Raw genomic sequence first — 6,000 nt, 5'->3', positions numbered from 1 at the left:
CGTGAGGAACTGGCAATGAGGGTGGACGAGGTGACAGAGATAATGGAGACGAAGGACCGGCAGGTGAGGATGCACATAGAGACGGTCACGGTAGCCTTAGAGGACGAACTTGAGGAGACGCACCGAGAAATAAAAGAGGTTAAACAAAAATTAGAGGAAGTGGAAGAAGAGGTGAGTGAAATTAAGAAGGGACGAACAGAAACTAAAAGAGAAATCCAGGAGGAGGTGATGGAATGTGTGCAAGGTCGGTGCTCAACTCATGATGTGATGCTCACTAACCAAATAAAGAGTTTGCAGGTGGCAAAGGAGGTGCGGAGACGAGGTACGGAGGTGAGTGGCAATGTATATGATGTGAGGAAAGCTTCAGTCGGCTTGGGGATTGGTTTGGATCCAGGTGTTCGTGAGAGGCCGTTGGTGAAGTGTGCGACAGGTCTGGTGTGCGAAAAAAAGAGGTGTGCGAGAATGTCCGACCATGGGGTGTGTGAGGAAAAAGTGCACGCCGAGGAGTGAGTGTGCCGTCAAGAGTGAGTCGGTCGTAGCGCGTGTGCGAGGGAGCACAGGGAAGCGCGGTGTGGTGAGTGTTATGGAGGAAGTAACGGGACAATGTGCGGAAGAGTTTGCGCGAGAAAGGTGTGTAACGGACAGGTGCATGAGGAAAGAGTGCGCTGTCGAGAGTAAGGGTGAGTGCGCGACCGAGAGTGGAGGTGAGAGTAGTGAGAGTGACAAGGAGCGTGAGTTGGTTGTGACAGGTGAGCGAGGATGTACACCTGGAATGGAAGGATGCACACCTGGAATGGTAGAGCGTGAGTGGGAATGCACGCTGGAATTGGTAGTGAGGCACGTGGTTGGGTGTGCGAGTGAGAGCACACCTGTGATTGTCACAGAGGAGGTGACCGAGGAAGGGGCGCGAAGAGGTGTGTTGGTGAGGTGTGCGAGCGACGAATGTGTGCCAAGGTGTTCGGTGGTCAGGTGTGTGACCAAGTCTGGGAGCGGAATGAGTGTACCGAGGTGTGTAAGGAAAGGTACAAGGAGCATGGGAACAGCTGGAGGTATGAGCAAGAAAGGGGTAGCGTATGCTTGTAAGCATCCAAGTGAGGCATCGACGGTAACCAGGTTAGAGGTTAGAACGACTTATAGCCGAATCGGGCCCTCGGTGCGCGTCGGGCAGCTTCGCGTGCCGCGAGGACCAGTGGGGATCCGAACCACGGCGATTTCGAAAGAACCGCCGTATGTGATCCACGCTGTGCCTCGCTTGGAACGGCCGCGTCCGGGCTCCACTAGGCGGAGCGGGCAGGCCGATAGGAAGGGTCGTCATGGCGACCACTTTCTATTGAGACGTGCCGGCAGGTCGAGATCGGGACATTGGATGGCTCCACGCCGAAGTGGTGCATGGGATCTCGGCCCGGGTAAGCCCCCGTCCCTGCCACGAATGCGGGACGTATCCAGCCGCTGGCACAAAAGAACCCGCGTTCATGGCTCGGCTGTACGAAGCCGAGCTTTCGAAGGAAATTGGCGCACCGAGAGGATGTAATAAGTAGACGGATGATGATGGTAGTGATTTGATACGAAATTTATAATAGTGGGTAGAATTGGCAGTAAATGGAAAATTTCTGAATTGGTTGGAATTTGGACGAGCAAAATTGATAGAGAGACCCCCGATGTGGTGGGATGGCAAATCCACCATCCCTCACAAGTGGGGGCAAATGCGCTATAGCTTATGGGGTTGATGGCAGTGAAAACTAGCCCGGGTGGGTTAGGTTATATTGATAGGGATCTAGCGAAGATGACATTAGGTGACGTCAAGGTTAGTTAGTGACTGATACCTGTAGTGGGGACGCAGGTAGTTTAGTGTGGATGATAATGACGTGGGAGCGCAATAGTTTAAGGGACGACTGGGAAGCGCAAGTTTCAGAGGGGAGTAGTTAGATGAGATGATGCCGTGTGTGTGAGGATTGAACAGGTGTGATTGAACAGGTGTGATTGCACAGGTGTGCAACTGAACAGGGGTGTGGAGCAGTGTATGAGGGAGTAGTGGTGATTGTGTGTTGTGTTGACCAACTGGTCCAGGAAGAGGAGGAGGGTGCAGGTGGCACCAGGTAGGATTGCACAGGTGTGCAACGACAGGTGAATGAAGAACAGGTGTATGTGGCGGTGTGGAATAAATGGAGTATTGGAATGGATGGTCGTGGAGTGAGTATGGTGGAAATTGTGGAGTGGAGTGGATGGTGCTAAGGTGTGAATGGGGGAAGAGTGGACCCCCATCACGGATACCCGGGGCGGGTAGTGTAAGTGTTAGGTAGAGGGTACAGGTAAATTGTGGTTGGATATTGGCATCTGTGGTGCGGGTGAAAGAATGGTCTTTGGATGGGTGCATTAGTGTTGTGGAAATGGCTGGGCGTGTAGCCTGTTAGTGTGTGTAGTTGGTTTGGGCACTCCACCACTGTGAGGATGTCGGCCAGGTGAGGCCGCAGGTGGGCTCTGGGAGCCGGTAGTAGTTGTTGTGGATGGGGCCCGAGGATCCGGAGGACGGACCCGGGTAGCCCAGTGCCAGAGGGCACCATGGGGTGACAGAGCCAGGAGGGGCTGTCCCCAGTTAGTTAGGTTAGGGTGAGGAGCTAGGTAAGCTCGGGTGGCAACTGCAGTGGTGGAGGTGTGCAGGTGGGTAGACCTGCTGGGAGAGCTACACGTCGCAGCCCAGAAATTGTGCGAGGCACCGGGAGATGAATCGGGGGAGTGAGACCCCAAATTAGGAAGCACCACAGTTTGGTCAATGGGAATTGGTTTTTAGAACCCATAGTGTAAGTGGCCAATGGATTGGCAGGGAAAGACCCTGGGTAGTGTAAAGTGTGTTAATGTCATTTAGAAAGTAGTTAGGATGAAGTCTCCTCGCACCATCTGCATCCACTCACCTGAGGTGACAGGAACTCCACACCATGCCATGTTTTGATTATTTTTTATTGTGCAGATGTGTGGATTGTGAGACGCATCATGACGTGGGTGTGACATTGTGCTTTGATGTTCCATCTCTGCCTCCTTATGAGGATTGATGATGAATTTGGTGATGGCAAATTTTGAAGTAGAGGGATTGTGGAGACGAATTTGGTATAGGGGAAATATGGGGAAGACGTGACAGTAGTGACGAATTTGTAAATGTGTAGATTTTTGTACATATGGGGTAAGGGCAAGGGTAGGGTAGGTGACAGGGGGGTGACGTACGGTAGGGACGAGCTTTCTCACTTCGCCCTCCGTACGCATTTCGCCTTGCATTGCCTTATTGATGTGTACCCTTGTGACCTTACCCCTCGCTCAATTGTCTTTCCCCTTTTGTCTCCCACATGACCTGTGCGCCATTGGGTGCCGAGGGGAGCGTGCGTGGGTCGGCCATTGTGCGCCCGAAATTCCCAGAACCAGCTGTCTGCATCGATGCACCACATTATGGACCACATGTCTGTGGCCGAGCACCACTTATAGACCCCATGGGTTGGGGCATGGCCCCTCTGCTGGAACCGGCCATGAGGGCCCGAAATCTTGCTGGCGGACCTTGGCCACAGGGCACCGATGCCCCACAGGTGAACCACACTAGTCGGCCCTGTGGGCCATAAATAAAATAAATAAAAAGGACACATTGGGTGCAAGTTTTAATACAAATAGGCCGCCAGTAAGCAAAGCAAAAGGAAGATGACAACACCAGGAAAATAATAATAACCAGCAGAGGGAGCCGAAGAGCAAGAGATCACCTGCAGGGTTAGGGGTTGTTGATTTTATTTTTATGGAACACTGATGAACTATGGTGACTGCACCGATTGGTGCTTGGGTGCGTTTTTGGGTGCTTTCATGGTGCGTCGATGCAGAGCAGACTGTCTCCCCCCCAGAAAGAACAATTACAGGTCCTGGGTTAGTCTTGTAAATAAAAATAGCGTCATTGTAAATAATGCTTCCCACCGTCAGTGTATAGTTTGAAGACCATTCCGCAATTCGGTTAACTGTGGGCGTAAGTCTGTTAGGCAGGGTGCAATGGAGCAGCGGGACACATTTATTTATGTTTTAAAACTGTCGCACTCAGGGTCAGGTTAAAAGTAGAGGGAACTACACCTACGTGCCACACTAAGGTAAAAGTTATAGGCCCGGGCAGTGCCTAAGGGGAGGAGGGTGCAGTGTTGTGGATATGAGAATGTTTTTTTAATTTTATTGTTGTGGTAAAATGTTGTTGTAAAAGGTTGTTGTAAAATATCACCCCTCCTCCCTCCGTTTGTGGTTGTATAAAGGTCAAAGGGCGTTCCCGTAGTTAGTCCATAAAACATACATGCAGGACACGATATATCTTTTTTTGACAGTTATATCCTTATTATGTGTATTAGTGTAAGGCTGTGTCTTCCATTAATTGAAATACTCCATTGCACCAGTGAAAGAGATAGATTCCCTTCATTCCCACTCCCAACACTTCCATTCCCCCCTTTCCGTCAATTGCAATTCGCATTGCCAACTGCATGTTGGGCGGTTTTCCCTTCATCCGCCATTGACCACGAGGCAGGTTTGGGGGAAAGAAGGCGGGTCCCCACCTCGTCAGAGAGGGGAGGAGTGAGCCGGCCCCACTCGACCAACCATGAACGAGGGGTTTGGCTTGAGAGGGCGGGGAGAGAACGTCTGGGGGAGGTTCGCAAAGGTTGAGGGGCGGGGCCTATATAACCCACGGCGGGGGTGTTCCCAAGAGAGATGCACTTTGAGTTGGTCTGAGTCGGTTGCCAGAGGAGGGTCAGTGGTTGCGTTGGTTGCGGTGGTAAGAAGTCGGTGGTGAGAAGTGGTGGCGTCGAGGGGTCAGTGGTTGCGTTGGTTGCGTTGAGTTGTCAATGGTGAGGAGACACCAGGGCCAAGAGAGAGAAGGTGCCAAGGGCCATTACCAGCAGTTGCGCCAGAGACGGCAGACGCGCCCTGAGCTGAGCCAGAGAGGCAGCGTTGACTCCACCAGGCAGCTTCAACCCGTTACCCCGCGGGGACCAAATAGCGGTGGCATCGGTGGCCGTCGAGGTCCAGCCGACGTCCCGTGCGGGATCAAGCCCGAACCATCTGCCCCAGCTGAACCTTCCCATTCCTCCTTCCAACATTCATTCCATTCCATCCTTCTTGTATACATGAGTTTGTTTTGTTTGTTCTGTCCCTGGGTATTTAATTAAGTCTGTAGGTAAGCTAAAATTTGCACTGTGTCACCTGCGTCTTATGTGTTGTAAATAAAACTTGATTGCTCCTTTTTGCTTGTGTGTGTAAATAATAAACCCCATTACTCGTCTGTACGTCTTCTCGTTTTATTCCTTTTCCTCTTGCATTGCGTCGTTTTTGTCTTTTCCCTCATTGAGCAGCTGTGGTGCGATACGGCCAAAGTTCTGGGTGAATCGGGTGAGTCAGGGATCCTGTAACGGTCGCGGCAATACCAAACCGCTCGGGAACTAACATCTTAATCCTCGAACTGTAACAATATATATATATATATATATATATATATATATATATATATATATATATATATATATATATATATATATATATATATATATATATATACACACACACACAGTCACGTGAAAAAGTAAGTATGCCCCAATCACCCCATGTAAAGTTTTGACTTTTTCAACATATTTCAACATACAGCTATTTGATCTTCATTTCAACAATATTGAGAGATAAAGGTGATATAATATCACAAATATAATGAAACATTTACATTTTGTAGTCCATTGTATAATTTAAATAAACATAAATGCAAATTTCGCATGTGGAAAAAGTAAGTACACCCCTAAATTTATCACAACTTCAAATACCTAAAATTAGAATCAGGTGCACCAGCTCAGGTGCAAATGATTCGAACATCGTTGGAGAGGATCTTGGAGGAACCTGTTTTATTTAAACCACAGATATTTAGTTTGGTTTGCTCTTTGTTGTTGAAGAGTGCAGCGTCACCATGCCTAGATCAAAAGAGCTCTCTGAGGCCTTCAGAAAGAAGGTTAT

The sequence above is a fragment of the Myxine glutinosa genome, chromosome 13, assembly GCF_964187855.1.
Source record: "Myxine glutinosa chromosome 13, kmMyxGlut1.1, whole genome shotgun sequence".
Lineage (NCBI taxonomy): Eukaryota > Metazoa > Chordata > Myxini > Myxiniformes > Myxinidae > Myxine > Myxine glutinosa.
The sequence above is the reverse complement of the archived record's forward strand: the minus strand, read 5'-3'. Positions refer to the sequence as shown.